The sequence below is a fragment of the Dermacentor albipictus genome, unplaced genomic scaffold (assembly GCF_038994185.2).
Source record: "Dermacentor albipictus isolate Rhodes 1998 colony unplaced genomic scaffold, USDA_Dalb.pri_finalv2 scaffold_21, whole genome shotgun sequence".
NCBI lineage: Eukaryota > Metazoa > Arthropoda > Arachnida > Ixodida > Ixodidae > Dermacentor > Dermacentor albipictus.
The window spans coordinates 5588003-5605311 of NW_027225575.1; the positions used below are offsets into that span (position 1 = coordinate 5588003).

At 43.0% G+C, this 17309-nt stretch overlaps 1 long non-coding RNA gene across 1 annotated transcript; it reads left to right on the forward strand.

Moving 5' to 3' along the window:
- Nucleotides 1–598: 598 nt before the first annotated feature.
- On the forward strand, nucleotides 599–13615 carry LOC139052289 (uncharacterized). Its single transcript, XR_011509824.1, has 3 exons — nucleotides 599–949; nucleotides 1722–1833; nucleotides 13460–13615. It is a non-coding gene; the product is annotated as an uncharacterized lncRNA (long non-coding RNA).
- The last annotated feature ends 3694 nt before the right edge of the window (nucleotides 13616–17309 follow it).

Sequence of the window (17309 nt, forward strand, 5' to 3'; positions counted from 1 at the left end):
ACCGTGTCTTGTTGCGCTGTGTTACCTGCACCGTGCTCTGACGGATGTTGCGCGAGCGCGAGCGCTCCGCGCGCGAAACCACGCGCAGCGCGGCGTGGTTTCGCGAAAGATGTAAACAAGAGAGGAGGGTGGCACAAAAGGCGGAGCATCGCCATGAGCAGCGCCAACTTCCGGCTTCACTTTTGCTTCACAAAGAGTGACGTCAGGGCCTCTCCTTAGTTTCCTTCCTCCGTGTCAATACAGCTGACTTGAAGTGCAGATCTCGGAGGCCATACTTTTGCTGGCTGCACATGGTAGTTGTTCAAAGTCGAAAATACGCCACAAAATTTTTTTCTACAGTGAAGTATAGCGTGCAATATAGACGCTTCAATGTTTTTTTCTCTCGCAACTATACGTAGTTTGGCGCAATACGGCACAAAATGAGGGCGTACTGGTTATTATTAATGCATCACGGGGGCCACACAACCGCACAGGTATACAAATGACGCTCGCCCCATGCGATCGGTTGGTGGCGCAACCCACCACCCTGTTTCAAAGGAGACGCTCATAGCATTCATTCGTCTACACTGCTCTCTATTTTGCAACTGCCGGTCGCCGGTCGGTTGCGGGAGCCGTTGTGATGTGTTTGTCTAATCGTGTGGTTTTGTGTTTGGTGTAACGAAATGTGACTTGGTTCGCGAACACAGAAGTGCCAGAAGATAGCTTGTGTCTCTCTGAAAACTCGCCATATGCGTGGCGTGCCAGGCAAATGGGGACCAACGATTTTCATGCCCTGGAGTGCGTTCTCTTTTGTGTCTGGTTGTGGGAAGTTCGCTGCACGTCGCCAAGAAATAATGTGTATTATTAGCGTGCCTCAGCTCGTCCACTACGTCACGGCGTGTAGGCTGGGTGTCGACGCAGCACCAGCAACTTGGAGAGCGCTTTTCGACCGCGTCGTACCATTCAAAAGGTAAGTAATCGTGCTTGCTAACTACACGTGTATTGTGCGTGCTTCTCGTGTGTGCACATAGTGCACGAGCGTAAAATAGAATCAATAGAACTGCCACGGCAACAGTTGAACCCGTGCTGATGCTTGCTGAGCGCTGGTTGTCAGAATTTAGCTAGGCAAGTTTATTGTCTTAATGCGAAATTGAAAATGATTATAAGCGTTTTCTTCCGTTGAGAAATATTACGTTCGGAAATAATCGTGTTCATTATGTGCGCCTGTGCGTGAGCTCCCGCTTTTCTGCTTAAGTTGCATAACAACGCTCATCTGCATCTTGACAGATTCTAACTGCAATGACGTTTCCTCGCGTATAAATGCTTCTACGTTGTAAATAATCTCTGCTTACGCGGTCCTGAATTTACGAGCAGTTTTAGAAAGAAAAAAAAAACGTAAGCAGTCAAAGCTTGCAACTGGTACAGCTTACTAAAAATTTTTAAGACAAGATGTGTTGACATAACTTATGCGTAACTAAATATGACACGAGACAGTTGCTTAAACTAAGTCATGAAAAAATTGAATTGGTATGTAAACAAAGATTTCTTTGTAATGTGTTGCTGCTGTTTTGTGTGTTAAAAATTTTACGGTGATGAAGGGGTCCCTCTGTTGCCACCCTTCATTATTGCAAACATTATTTTCGTGACTATTTTTAGATGCTCCTTGCATGTGTTCACACTGTGACAGCGTTAATGTGCCACTGCTATAAATTAACTGCGAACTTTCCGAACTGATTTTGTAGTGGCGAGGCCGTAACCCACACCAGTGTCCACATAATGGAGGAGCCAGCAGAAATGCAGGGAAATCTTGGATGACTGCCATAGCGCAGTGTGTAATCTGATTGCTTGGTTCAGGTATGTATGATGTGTATGTGTTCCAAAGAGTAGGACCTCGGTATCATTCGTGAATAAGTTTATCAACATATTACTCAACACAGCTTACTAAGTAGGCTAAGTATTTTTGCAACTTGCTGCTTATTTGTTTTCATAGCTGTTATGCACATATTGTTTTCTATATAAAACTAGATCTAACATGTCCTGTTATTAAGTATTTTTTCTTGCATCAATTGCTTGGATGCAATTTAAATTTCATTTTTGTTTGACAGAATAGTTCTTGCGGAAACCCGCAAGGTGGAGAGAAGTACTTAATAAAGGGAAGATCAAACATCCACCTATTCGTTGCAACTGCTGCAAAGGAAACCTGTACGGGTTCCTCAAAAGAGAAGCCTCGAAGTTCAAGAAAAATTCGTCATGGTCCGGGACTTGAACCTGGGACCACTGCCTTTTCGGGGCAGCCGCTCTACCATCTAAACTAACCAGGCAACTAGCAAATGGTAGGGCGAAGTCAAATTTGTCAACAGCTGACAAATTCTGTCTGATTTTCCCTTTATAATTTTTGAAAGAGCGTAGGTTTGGGCATGTTGGTATTCCATAACTTTTAGGTTTTTGGCACACAAAAAGGGGCGAGAGACAGAGGTACGATGCGGACACAGCGCTAACTTCCAGCAATTGTTTTATTCTGCGAAGTGGTACACATACATATAGGTAACAGGCAACAGCGTACGCATGCGCATATGTACTGGTTTCTAATCAGATGAGACAACAACGAGACGTGTAATGGAAAGTTAAGATGATATCGAAGATGAAAAAGCGACCATGCATAGCCAAAAAAATTTTGTAATTGCAAGATTAGAATGCCATCTCCATCAAGCCACCCTCTGTGACACGTTCAAAAAATCTAATTCTTTTTTTGAAAGATCGATTGCAGGGGCGTGCTAACACAGATTATTGAAGCAGCGAAGATCGCTAGTTTGGGGAATGCTCGTGTTAGCGCACCTTCATTCGATCTTTCAAAAAAAGAATTAGATTTTTTGAACGTATCACAGAGGGTGGCTTGATGGAGATGGCATTCTAATCTTGCAATTACAAAATTTTTTTGGCTATGTATGGTCGCTTTTTCATCTTCAATATCATCTTAACTTTCCATTACACATGTCTCGTTGCTGTCTCATTTGATTAGAAACCAATGCATATGTGTACCGCTTTGTAGAATAAAACAATTGCTGGAAGTTAGCGCTGTGTCCGTGTCGTATCTCTGTCTCTCGTCCCTTTTCGTGCACTAAAAGCCTAAAAGTTATTATTTTTGCTTAGTACACGGTGTATTTCTCACTCTATATTTTGGCTTTATTGTTTTGAAACTGTTTCCTATGCTGCAGCCTTTATTTCCATCTTCTTTTCTGTTTATTCTACACGCTTGTGAAGTTTCTGTGCACATAAGAATTCAAAGTGTAGTGGGCCAACTATGTTGCATGTCTAAGCACATGGCGTGCTTACCATTGTTTAACATTCATATTTGCAATTATTTATCTCTTGTCCCCAGAATAACTGCCACTCGCAAATACACATTTGATGAGCCTGAACTTTTTGAAATGATAGATGAAGGTCATTATTCACTGTGCTGCAGTTACTGCTCTAACATATGGGTAACAGCACAAACATGATCACAAGAATGGGGACACATACACACAGTGCTGCCAAACAACTGGTTTTACTGGCAAGGATAGCAACCTTATATATGCCAGTGAAGCAAAGGAAATGAAGGGGAAAACATGTCAAGGGTGATAGCGTGCTAACCACGCAAGCACAATACAGCCAACCAAGCGCGACAATATGCAAACAATTATTTTCTTTGTCTTTCCCCCCCCCCCAGTAGCCACATGCAGAAGGTCAAATTCAGCATCAAAGAGAGCAAGAGAAGGGGTGCTAAAGCACCTGCTACCAAATTTTCTAATGTGGTAGGCTTCTAAACTGATGCGTGCGGTCTTGTCACTGCCCTTTCCTATAATCGTCTCTTTCAACCAGGCCACCCAGTCCGTATACTTGCCAACGTTCCCAACTAAATGTGCATATTTATCATCTGGTTGTTTCTTTTTTTCGCTTTTTGAGCGTGTTCCCCTAAACGGTCATTGACACAGTGACCAGTTTCGCCGACGTAAACCATCCCACATGACGTGGGGATCCAATACACCACTCCAGTGGACATTTTACTAACGGCAGTTGGTGGTTCTTCTGGCATCCACGTTTTCTGGCGTCACAGATATGTGGCCACAACTTTCCCAGCTCAATTGGGGCAGAGAAACAAATTGGCACACCGTGCCTACTTGCCACCCTCTTAAGATTGTGGGAAAATTTATGGATGTAAGGGACCACCTCTGTCTTACGTGCCTTCCATTGATCCTCAGCCATTGTACTTCCTGATCCTCACTTGAATTTTGGAAGTAGGATTTCAGAAACAGCAGTCAAGACCAAGACAGGGATCCTGCAGCCAAAGGCGGCTTGCCTGATTATTAAACGTGGTCTTAATCTGATGTGGGCACAATTTTTGGAGAGCTGATGCCATACACAATACCGCTATACCTCTCTTAATTGTCTTGGAGTGTGCCGAGTCAAAGGGCAGCAACTCCTTCTTAGCTCGTCGGTAGTAGCCCCAGCAAACATGTCCATCACAGAACCTGATTTCTAGGTCTAAAAACTGTAAACTTGAAAGGTACGGGAGTTCATGGGTGAAACGCAACCAATGTCCATGTTTGCTAAAAATAGAAAATATTTTGCCTAATGTAGAGGGGTAGGGGAAGGTAGGCTGCTTCTTTAAAAGCACTAAAACATTCTCAGTATACCTAAAAAATTTTAAAACCGGCATCCATTAAACATCTGTTCCAGTGCATTTTCCACCTTGGCGAGAAAAATGTCAGGAAGAATAGGGGCTACGCACGAGCCTATGCAGATGCCATTGCGCTGCAGAAATGACTACTTGTCAAATACAATAAATGTAGTTAATTTAGGGAAAATGAGGTATCCACCAAATCGTAGCAATTGCTACAAAGGAAACCCATGCGGGTTCCTTAAAGAAAAGCCTCGCAGTTGAAGAAAAATTCGTCCTAGTCCGGGACTCGAACCCAGGACCACTGCTTTTCCAGGGCAGCCACTCTACCAGCTGAGCTAACCCGGTGGCTAGCAGGCAGTAGGGTAGCAGATGTCAATCGCAACAATTAATTGCTACGATTGACATCTGCTACCCTACTGATTGGGTGGATGTCTAATTTCTAATTTTCCTATAATTAATTACTTATCTCCACCTTGCGGGTTTCTGCAGAACTATTACCACAATAGAAGTAGAGTTCAAATGAAACTGCAATAATGATAGAAAGTTATGAACAGACAAACCGACAGTGTTCTGGAAGGATACGTCGCCGTTTTCAATGCAGTCTTTGACACACGCTAGCAGTTGATCCTGCGGAACTGAATGAAACAAGTCCTGCACGTCTGCTGAAAAACCGAAACCAACATGATCATTTCCCTCTAAAATCTACTACTGTGACTGATTGCTTTAGAAGAAATGGGTCGTTCAAAGCTAGCGTCTTGAGCTTCTTAGCAAAAACTGGCAAACACACTTCTGCCACGATCCCTCTTCGCTAACAATAGTGCTAAACGGAACTTCGGGCTTACGTGTCTTGGCTGTGAAAAACCCCCTCAAACTGTTCCCTCTGCTGTTAGATATGTCCCTGGAAAACGTTTTGAGGTCTACTTGCTTACAAAACTCAACGAACTTGGTTTTTACTTGCACTTCACTTTTCTCTCCGGGGTCAAAGTTCTTATTAGCCGCTACCAAACCTTTTTCATTGTAAATTCCCGTGGGTAAAACAATGAACCCACCATTTGTCAGCTTGCATAAGCATCAGGTTGTTACTCTTAAAGAAAGATGTCATTCAAGAATCTAGTACGGTACTAGTCCGGGGTTTTTGGAGCAAACTTTCGCAGGCAGTCAGTACCTTCAAGAAGGCAGCTGTCCCGATTATCATCTTTTCCTGAGTGGCCACTTTTCGATTCATTGCAGTGATATCATGCGCAGGAAATCAGCTTGGAGCCCAAATTTGGATCCTTTCTGCAGATGTTGCATAATCTTCTCTGGTATATGGACGTCCCCTATGACGCTGACATTGGCTAAGACGCAACTGGCTAAGGCGATCGGTCTGTAGGAGGAGAGCTCGTTAGGGTATTTCCCCGGTTTAAGCAGGCCTACAACGCGACTGCATTTCCAAGAATCTGGAACATTTCCTGTCTCCCACATCATATTATAAGATAGAAGAAGACGTCATGATTCGATGCCAAGATGGGTAACGTCGGCACCAGGACCAGACGGAATCACATACGTTATCCAAGGGAATTTGCAATGAAAAATTTTTGGTAGCGGCTAATAAGAACTGTGTCCCTGGAGAGAAAAGTGAAGTGCGAGGAAAAATTAAGTACGTTGAATTTTGTAAGCAATTATGCCTTGGAAAGTTTGCCAGGGACATATCTAACAGCAGAGGGAACAGTTTGAGGGGGGTTTTCAGAGCCAAGACACATACGCCCAAAGTTCCGTTTAGCACTATTGTTAGTGAACAGGGTCGTGGCAGAAGTGTGTTAGCCAGTTTTTGCTAAAGAAGTTCAAGGCGCTAGCTTTAAACGACCCATTACTTTTAAAAAAATCAGTCGCAGTAGTACAGTTTTTAGAGGGAAATGAACATGTTGGTTTCGGTTTTTGGAAGACGTGCAGGAGTTGTTTTATTCTGTTCCACAGAATCAACTGCTAGCATGTGACAAAGAGTGCATGGAAGATAACGGCGACGTATCCTTCCAGAACACCGTTGGTTTGGCCGTTCATAATTTTCTATCTTTGTTGCAGTTTTATTTGAACTCGACTTTTATTGTATTTGACAAGCAGCTGTTTTTGCAGTGCGATGGCATCTGCATAGGGTCTTGCGTAGCCCCTATTCTTTGTGAAATTTTTCAGGTCAAGGTGGACAACACACTGGAACAAGAGTTTAATGGGGGGCCAGTTTTAAAAATTTTTAGGCATGTTGACACTTATTTGGTGCTTTTATAAACAGCAGCCCACCTTCACCTACCCCTCTACAGTAGGCAAAGTGTTATCTATATTTAGCAAACATGGACGTGAGTTGCCTTTCATCCTTGAACTCCCGGACCTTTCAATTTTAGGTTTTATACCTAAAGATCACGTTCAGTGATGGACATGTTGGCTGGGCCTCCAACCCACGGGCTAAGGAATTGCTGCCCTTTCACTCGGCACTCTCCAAGCCAATTACGAGAAGTATCCAGGCGTTGCGTAAAAAATAGGCTCTCCAAAAATCGTGCCCACATCAGATTAAGCTCAGTTTTCATAATCAGGTAAGCCGTCTTTTAGCTGCAGGGTTCCCCATCTCGGTCTTGACTGCCATTTCAAAAGTCCTCCTTGAAAAGTTCAAGTGTGGATGTGGAAGTACAATGGTTTAGGATCAACTGAAGGCACCTAAGGCAGAGGTGGTCCCTTACATCCACAATCTTTCCCACAATCTTAAGGTGGCAAGTAGGCACGGTGTGCCAATTTGTTTCTATGCCCGAAATAAGATGGGAAAGTTGTGTCAACGTATATGTAATGCCAGAAGAACCACCAACCGCCGTTAGTAAAATGTTCCACTGGAGTGGTGTATTGCATCCCCATGTCATGTGGGATGTTTTCTGTCCGTGAAATTGCTCGCTGTATCAATGACCGTTCAGGGGAACACCCACAAAAACTGAAAAAAAAGCACTAGATGAGAAATATGCACATTTAGTTGCACACGTTAGCAAGTATACGGATTGTGTGGCCTAGTTGAAAGTCACGACGATTCTAGGAAAGAGCAGTGACATGACTACGCGCATCAGTTTAAAAGCCTTGCACATTAGAAAATTCGGTAGCAACTGTTTTAGCACCCCTCACTTTGCTCTCTTTGATGCTGAATCTGATCTTCTGGGTGTGGCTATTGGGGCTTCAGATTGCAAAGGAAAAGGAAAATAATTGTTTGCGTTTTGTTGTGTTTGGTTGGCTTCATTGCGCTTGTGAACTTGGCACGCTGTCACCCTCGACATGATTTTCCCTTTCATTTCCCTTGCTTCACTCTGGCATATACAGGGTGTCCCACATAACGTGAGCCAAGAATTTAAAAATGAAAGGCGCCTGTGAAGGGAATTGAACGAAACCCATACTATTCACAATAGCCTATAGTAACTCAGACAATTTTTTTGTTTTCCCCATAACTTGCTAATTAAATAAGTTTAATTACAGAACATTTAGTTATTGGCTGAGGACCCCAAGTATGGTACGCAGATTTGTAGATTTGTAGAGCACCTTCAGAAACCACCGATCGAATTCTTTCCTTTACTAAATGTCTCATGTAGTCCTTTTTTTCCGGGTTGCAAAGAAAGCCCATGAAATATGAAGAAGGCCACGTGATGGAGCATAATGGTATTGTGCTGCTCTCAAGCGTGTGTTCGGTGAACAAGGTTGGCTGCATCGTGACTGGTGACGAGAAAGTGGCAGGGCATTCTTTATCTCATTGGCACCGCTCCGCCTGCAGCATGCATTTTCGCCATCATCCGACGGGAGCCGACCTTGTTCACCGAAGGCACGCTTGAGAGGAGCACAATACCACTGCGCAAGCACTCTGTCACGTGCCTTGTTTCATATTTTGTGGGCTTTCTTTGCAACTCAGAAGAAATGACTATGTGAGACATATCGTAAAGCAAACAACTCGATCGGTGGTTTCTGAACGGGCTCTACAAATCTGTGTGCCATACTTGGGGTCCTCAGCCAATAATTAAAGAGTTGGGTAATTAAATTTAATTAATTGGTGAGGTATGGGGAAAACAAAGGATTGTAGGAGTTGCTATAGGCTATTGCGAATAGTATGCGTTCGGTTCAGTTCACTTCCAACGTGCCTTTCATTAAAAAAAAAATTATTGGCTCAAGTTATGTGAGACACCCACAAGGTGTGCTGAGACACGCAAGGTGTGCTATCCTTGCCAATAAAATCAATTGTTAGTCAGCACTGTGTGTACGTGTCTGCCTTCTTGTGGTCTGTTTGTGCTGTTACCCATATGTTTCGAGATGAACCAACTCTCCCAAAAGGAAGTATTGATGACGTTACTGCTATACTGAGGTGTTTTCTAGTAAGCTTGATTTTTTTCTCTCCCATTAAAAAAAATTTTGGCAAGCTATGCCCATTCATGCAAATAGGCATTGTAGCAGTTAAGAGTCTATGTCCAGTTACATTATTTCACCTTAAGTAAACACAGTATAGATCACATAGTTAGCTGATAGATCCGTGTATTGATGCTCAATCATTAAAGAACACTATTTCGTACATAGTGCTCAATTGTCTGGTTGCTTTCGCTGTAGCATTTGCTCGTTGTTGCTAATAAAATTAATTGAATTTCAACTCCACCACATAGAACATTCCGATTGGCACTTCTGTAATTTTAATAGTGATAATCTACCAACAAGCCCTAATTCAACAGCTGTCATGAATAATTTCTAATACTTTGGGTCCCTTTTCATGTGTTCTGTTTCACACTATGTATTTGGTCAGCACAGTGGGCATTCTTCTATTCAATCTGCTTGGTGCTGTTGAGGTCAGAATATCTTCAACCAGCAAGTTTAAATTATAATGCTATCCGTAAAACTTCGATTACTGGGCAGATGAAAGCATTTTATCTCATTCTAAACGTATCTTTGTTGTAACCACCAGTGTCTAGAGCAAGCATCATATGCACAGCAACTCATAAGTTTTTAAGTTGGATGGGTGAGTATCTATAGCTAAGTATACCTGTGCATACATATACTTTCTACATATTAGCTAGTGTTTTAGCCACACGAAGCAGCCTATGTTGTGTTTGCTGAAGTCAAATTTATGGTTGATGCACCTGCTTTTTTTGTTGTGCACTTACACTTCTGTGGTCTCTTAAGCACTGTAGTCGTGTGACAGCTGAAGTATTGCAGTAGTGTCAAAGTTAGCGTGCTACACTATGCCAACACATACCTATCACCGTATTCGTGCATTTTCTGAGAACCAGCTGTGTTCACTAGTTGAAATTTGTAGTGTCCTTATGAGTTTGCCGTTCAGTTCATGTAACTTTTCAGGACAGAATTTGCACAGGGAGGGAAGGGAGACCATACAACATGACTGCTGCTAACAACTGTCTCTTTAGTTTCATGGAAGGATTAAAAATAACAATATCACTGGATATGTGCTTATATTGTGCACAAGTTCTTTCAGAGGGAAGATGTAAGTTGTGATATAAAGGAATTAAACCACGATAAACAGTATTTGCATAAAAAAAAAGTAAATATGTGCAGAATAATTTCTATTCCTTGTCATCTAGAAAGGACGCTTTTTTTGCGTTGGCAATGAGGGCTGGCTCACACGTTTTATTTATGTGGTACGCCTCACTGATTTCTCTCGTCAATTCTTCACCGTGGGTGGAAACAGATGAACAATCTTAATTTAGCCTGAGGCCCTATCGTGGCAATGCACGGCCTAGTTGGACCAGCATACTGGTGATTATTTTGGCACACATTTGGCACATTTAGCTATGGCCAGTCTGCCCTGTGTACATTTGACCACATGTGAAAGGAATACAGTACACTGCCTCTCGCACACACTAGACAAACTTGCTTTAACCAAGCAAACCTCGTTCGCCTGCTCGCCTTTCTCAATTCACTTGTGTACTGTTGTACATGTGTATACATATGTATGTGTGTACAAATGTGTATCCCTAGCAAGCAATCTACAAGCGAATTGAGAAAGGCACCCAGGCGAGGGATAGGGAGGCTTGCTTAGTTAAAGATACCACCAAATTTGTCTTGTGTTCGTTAGCAGTAGTGTAGTCTATTCCTTTGATCATCTGTATATTTGGTCAAATGTACATTGGGCAGACTGGCTGGTGCCTCAACATGCACCCAGGAGAGCACCATATGTCCCACATGACAATGCATTGACATGACTGATGCTATGCATCAGATTTAGATTGTTCATCTGTCTTGTTCACCTCTGGTGACTGAATGGCCAACAATAACAGTAAGGAATATCACTTAAATACTGGGACGTGTCAGTCCGCTCTCATTATGATTGCTTGAAAAAGAGGAACACTCTCTAAATGACACAGAATAGCAATCACTCTGTGCTTTCTAATTCTATTTGTTATGCAACATTTGTCCTCATTCTAAAAAAACGTTTGTGCAGTACAAGTGCACATGCAGTGTAAATATTTTCTGTATTCCTTCCCATAAAATAAACACTTAAACATTGAATTGGTAGCTTTTGTGCCCTGTGGTCTCTCTTCTGTTCCTTGTGTTGTACGCAAAAGTTAAACATGAACATGCACCAACTTTCTCAGTTACTCGTCAGTCAGTGTTCATTAACTCGAAATGTTTCCAGCCAGAACATTCTTACCATTTATATCACATCCAGTCAGTATAGTACTATTCTGGCTTTTCATAAAGCATGCTAATATGTACTTCCGCATTTATAGTTTATGTAATGATAGCCTAACAGCACAAGCAAAGAGTTGTAGAGATACAAGCTGTATTTTGGCTATCACTAATTGCTTAGAGGGTGATCAGAGGCGGATACTAAGAGAGCTCTTCTGATTGGATGGTACAAACCGTACACCACAGTAACTTTCTCTTGAGCAAGTTGGTCTTTGCTAAATGCCATGCTGTTGTAGTGCAACAAACTGCAAAAAGAAAGATACGAAAGGACAGAAAGAAGGGAAAGAAAGATGGCACTACACTCACAACTGTTTATTAGGCACAAAACTTGCTACATATATATTGCGCACACTCTTGACATCAGGAGCAGCAAAAAGAGCAAGTGACAGGTCATGTTGTTCGTGTGAAACCCAACATTTTAATTTCCACATCATATAAAAACATATGTTTGACTAACACATGCTTGACTACTGATCCGAATGTGATATGCCTCTAGTAGTTCCCACGCGGTTTTATCTCTACTCTTACCTGGGATTCTCACCTCAGAAAAACGTGGCTTACAGGAGCACGATTTGCAATGTGCAGAGAGATGGTTGGTCATACCCCTTTCTAAATTGTTTTTGTTCCCTCATTCACACAATGGCCAATGTGCCCGACACAGGTTTTCCCATAACTTAGCGGTGTCTGGTAAACCACAGCAGTGGACCGCTTTTCCACATAGCTTTTTTGTCTAGTTTCAAGCATCATGTCCAGCAGCTTTTAAAATTCCATATTTCCTCATTCGGTCGTCACCTAGTGGCAGAAACCTCGCTGCAGCAACTCAGATGTAACAATAATCTGAAGGGGAGTGAGGGAAGTAAGCACGATTCCCAAAGAAAGGCTCAGGTGGCACCTTATTACCACAGGGTGAGCCACAGCCTCAAGGCGGTGAACAGGTATGAGGTACTTGTTGTTTTCTTCCTCGAACAAGCTGTCTTGCCTATGTCCCCGAATCATAGAGTGTGCAGTGCAGACGTACATTCAAACATGCAAAGTGCTACGTGGAAAAGTGTTCCACTGCTGTGGTTTCCCAGATACCGCTAAGTTACAGGAAAACCTACATCGGGCAGACTGGCCGTTGTGTGAACGACTGAATGAGGGAACATGCAAACAACTTAAAAGCGCATATGAACGCCCATTTTTTCTGCGTATTGGATAACGTGCTGCTGTACTGTAAGCCACGTTTTTCTGTGGTGAGAATCCTAGGTAAGAGTAGCGATAAAACTGCGCAGGAACTGCTAGAGGCATATCACATTCGTATAACTGGTCAAGCGTGTGTTAGTCAAACACCTGTTTTGTTATATGATGCAAAAAGAAATTGTTGGGTTTGACGCAAACAAGATGACCTGACACTTGCTCTTTTCTTCCCCTGATGTCGAGAGTGCGCGCATATATATGTAGCAAGTTTCGTGTCTAATAAACAGTTGAGTGTGGTGCCCTCTTTCCCTTTTTTCTGTCCTTTAGAACCTTTCTTTTTCCAGTTCTTTGTGCTGTAACACCATGCCGTACAACCTGTACACTTTCTACGCTTCACAAAACTGAAAGTCAACTTGGGCTCACTGAAACTGGTTATGTATTGCTTGTGTAGTCTCTTTAAAGATTGCTTTCAAACAGAGGTAAGCCATATAATTTTGTGTGGAGCCCCTACACTAATGCTACTGGACATACTTCTTGCTGCCAGCAGTTATTGACATAAAACCAATGGCCTATTGCACAAACAATAAAAATGCATAAAAAATGCTTGATGTCAGATTTCTCAGGTTCCTGTAAACAAAGCAAATTAGCTGCTTTAATGAGAAATTTTGGCAGACTGGGTGGGAATAGAACCTGGGGTGTGAAACAAGGACACTTCTGTGATGCCACAATATCCATGTGCTTTTGGAAGTAACCGTTGCAGATGTAAACGCTACTGAGGGTGAGCTTTGTGTTGTGCCAAGAACTAGGTCCTTATAAATCGGTTGTCAGTCCCTTTAAGGTGTGCCTACTGTGTGTGTTATATTGTGCACATCACATTGCAGCCATCTGGTTCACTAAAGATGCTTTCACGTTCCCACACGTAAACAGTCTTAACATGCCTCTGCCCTTTTATTGCAGGTACACCTAGGAAATGTATACATTGATGAGGAGTGGCACCTGCTCTAGTGCCATGGCTAGGACTCCGTGTTCTGCAAAGAACTGGCGAAACTGGTGTGGGGAGTTCTGGCACTCAGGATAGGAGCATCACAGGGGCTCTTTGGTGGTGCCTTCTGAACGACCCGCAATGTCATTGAGAAGCCGGCATTGAGCCTCCATAAATTGGAAGCTGTGGACAGTATCATCGACATTGTTTCAAATTTGTTTGTGTTATGTTTGTAACAATACATGTATAACAGTGAAATGATTAATTTTCCAGATGCACTTGTTGCATATCTTTCGAGATGTGGTGCCCCTGACCGTAGCCAAGCAGACATGCTGAGAGAAATTAAGTAAGCGTGTAATTGCAAACATGTGTACATGCAGTAAACCTCATTAATTTGAAGTCGTGGGGGCCATGCGAAATGACAGGACTAAGCAAACGCAACTAAAATGGTTTAAAATATATATTTATGTTTTGGCTTCCCACGGGAGCCTTGTTCACAATGAAACCAGCAGCAGAGTAGGTAGCGTTCTTATCTGCAGCTCAAAACACGATTAAGGTACTTGGCATACATGGACATGGATGATTAGAGATTCAAGATAACGACACGTAAAATGATTTCATTCCTTAACAATCGAGCGATATTTTTCCTAGCTAATTGTGACGTAGTTGCACAGTGCTCGGCCAGGGCATTCGATGCAAAGTTTCGTTTCTGGACATCATTCCTGTGCTGTTTAAGTCTTTTGTTGGAGTTACCGGTTTCTTCGATGTAGACATACTGACAGTTCGCACACCAAAGGCCCTACACTACGCCTGGGAACTTGTTTTTTTCCGTACGGTCTTTCACATGCATGAGCTCGTGTTTAAATTTTGGAATGTGCACAGCCTCCACATCATATGACCACAACGCATGCAAGGGCCTTGCTTATGCAGGTGACATATGGTATTGAAGCCCATCTTTCGGGGGTCCAGGGTGGGTGGGTACTGCGCAAGCCAGCTGGCACCCTACTGTGTCAATGGAGAACTCAGGGTATCCACAAGCCATCAATTCCCAGTGCACAAGTGAATTGTCTGCCATGTGGTCTTCTGCTGTTGTGCACACATTTTTCACCCAACAAAGGAGAGAGCAGACAACAGACCTCTTTTGCGAAGCAGGGTGCACCAGTGTGTAGTTGAGGTAGCGCCTCGTGTGAGTTAGCTTCCTAAACACCTCGAATAACAGGTTTGGCCCTTTACGTTGCACGAGGCTGTCCAAGAATGACAGTTGGCCTTAAGATTCCAATTCTATGGTGAACTTAATTGCTGCTTGCATTACTGTTTAAGTGAGCCGTGAAGAGGTGAACATTCTGTTGTTGCAAAACTCTGAAACAGTCGACATATCTGGAGAAGACCTTAGGTGTCAATTAAACGAATTAACCTTGAGTTAAACCTCGACCTCTTCACGGCTCAAACAATATGCAAGGAAAATTAGGTTCACCATAGAAGTTTAATGTGAAGGTCAACTGCCATTTTTAGACACCCTTGTGCCACGCGAAGGGCCAAACCTGTTATTCGAGGTGTTTAGGAAGCCAACTCGCACAGGGCGCTACCTCAACTACACATTGGTGCACCCTGCTTCGCAAAAGAGGTCTGTTGTCTGCTCTCTCCTTCGTTGGGTGAAAAATGTGTGCACAACAGCAGAAGACCACATGGCAGACAATTCACTTGTGCAGTGGGAATTGATGGCTTGGGGATACCCTGAGTACTTCATTGACTCAGTAGGATGCCAACTGGCTCACGCAGTACCCACCCACCCTGGACCCCCCCAAAAAACGGGCTTCAATACCGTACATCCGTGGCATAAGCGAGACCCTTGCTCATGTGGAAGAGCACGGCAGGAAGAACAAATCCTGACCGGCTTGCCAACTGTCACGAATTTCAGCGCTCCAGGAATGGACAGAGACGCAATGAAAATATGTTAAATATTTTTGCCAAGACAACATAACCCAAAACAAATGAACAGCAAAGTAAATGCGCACAAAATAAACCCTGTACACAAAAGAGATATTCGCAAAACTAGGTATATAATCAAAACAAATTAGATATTATCTGTATAATGTTTATAGTCTGACTGGCCAAGTGACACAGTCCCCAAGAATTGAATGTTCTGACTGTCAGAGTAGCAGTGAACGTCGGCATGGCGTGGTACAAGATGTCAGTCTGCGTAGTTCCAACACAGCGTAGACATAGACCTTCATTGTGAGTGACGAGGTTGTAGCCCCCTTACGAGACTTGCATTGCACAGGACGCAGTCTGGACTAGTCGGGCATTCTGTGGCTGACGTGGTCAGGTGATTGTGGCACTGGACAAGGCCGGTTACGGCAGTGTAGCGTTGGGCCGGGGTTGCAGAGCATAGTCATGGCGATGTAGTCAGGTCTTGGAAGCTGTTGTTGGCCAACTCTTGGATGTCCTCTCGTCTGTCCGTGGTCCCAAGCTACTACTTCCCATCTCCAAAGCACAGCTAGAGATGCGACTGCTGTGCTTCTCATCCATGTCAGCAATGCGCACTGCTTGGTTTTCCTCCCCTTTTCCTTCAATTTTTCTCTGACACTTCACATGCTTCCTCACCTCGTGTATCCATTCTCCATTTCACTGACCAATGTCGTCTGCTCCACATTATCGCACATGCTCTGCCGGTGACTCGTGACAGTGTGAAAAGGGAAAGCATGGCAGCAAACATATCCACGTGTCAGTCAGCACTGTGTTCGTCTTTTGTTTTATCTCATCTGTTGGTACTGTTCCTTGCCAAGGTGGTTTGTATTGGACATATGAAAAGAGTGCAGTGCAAACCGGAAAAGAGATAGTACCCCGGCTTGAATGGAAGCATACTCCTTGACTTCAGTTGCCCAAATGGCCAGGAGTGTACACCTTGAGACACTCTAGTTTATGGCATTGTAGGTCTTGAAGGCCGTGGAATTGGCTAACATGGCTAACACTTTTCTGCATGCTTCACTCGATGATTCTCGTAAACCGCAAGTGTTCTCAGCATTATGTTCAAATGCCTTATGCCATTTTAATGTGATATTTAAAATGCCTTCCTTCTCTGCTACTAGTGCACTTTTTATTTCGTTGCTTATATGTACCTTTTATTTACTTATTAGTTCTGTAATATCTGCATTGTCATTGTCTTACAGCGACACAGTTACGAGGTGTTTCGCAATGGTTACAGTCTATATACTTCTTTTATTTATGTGCAATATATGCAGTGTCATTGAGGCTTCCAACATCTTATGGGATGCTGTTAAGAAAAGTTACACTGTGGATGCAGCTGCATTAAATGTAAATGCAATGCTGGTTCGGAGCCTTGAACTTGTTTTGAAACATAATTATCAACAATTATAAAATAAAAGTTACCTGCATATACCTTGTTTGAATACGTAGCTTATTTGCACGGTTTCTTAATAATTCATAATTTTTGTTGCTCGCATTTTATTATACTGGCTTTGTGTTAAGTCAGCAAGTACCTTGTATGGCTGCTGCCCTAAAAGCAGATGCCAAGCTGCTGCTAGTGTGCATGCAGGCTATCACTAATACAACCAGCCTTGACCATACTCGAGCGCAGCAGCACTTGCTGTGTGTAATCAAGGCTGTGAGCCAGCAATCAGGTCCCTTATTCCTCTAAAGGGTGTGAGAAATCTCTTATAACAATGTTGTCAGATTGGCACAGTAAAACTTCATTTGGGCCTAGTTGGTACATAATTCTGAACTTGACGTTACAGTGCAAACACCTAAGACGAACCACAAGAAGCGCCAGTGTGTATCGTGTCTTTTTGTGGTTTGTCTTAGGTG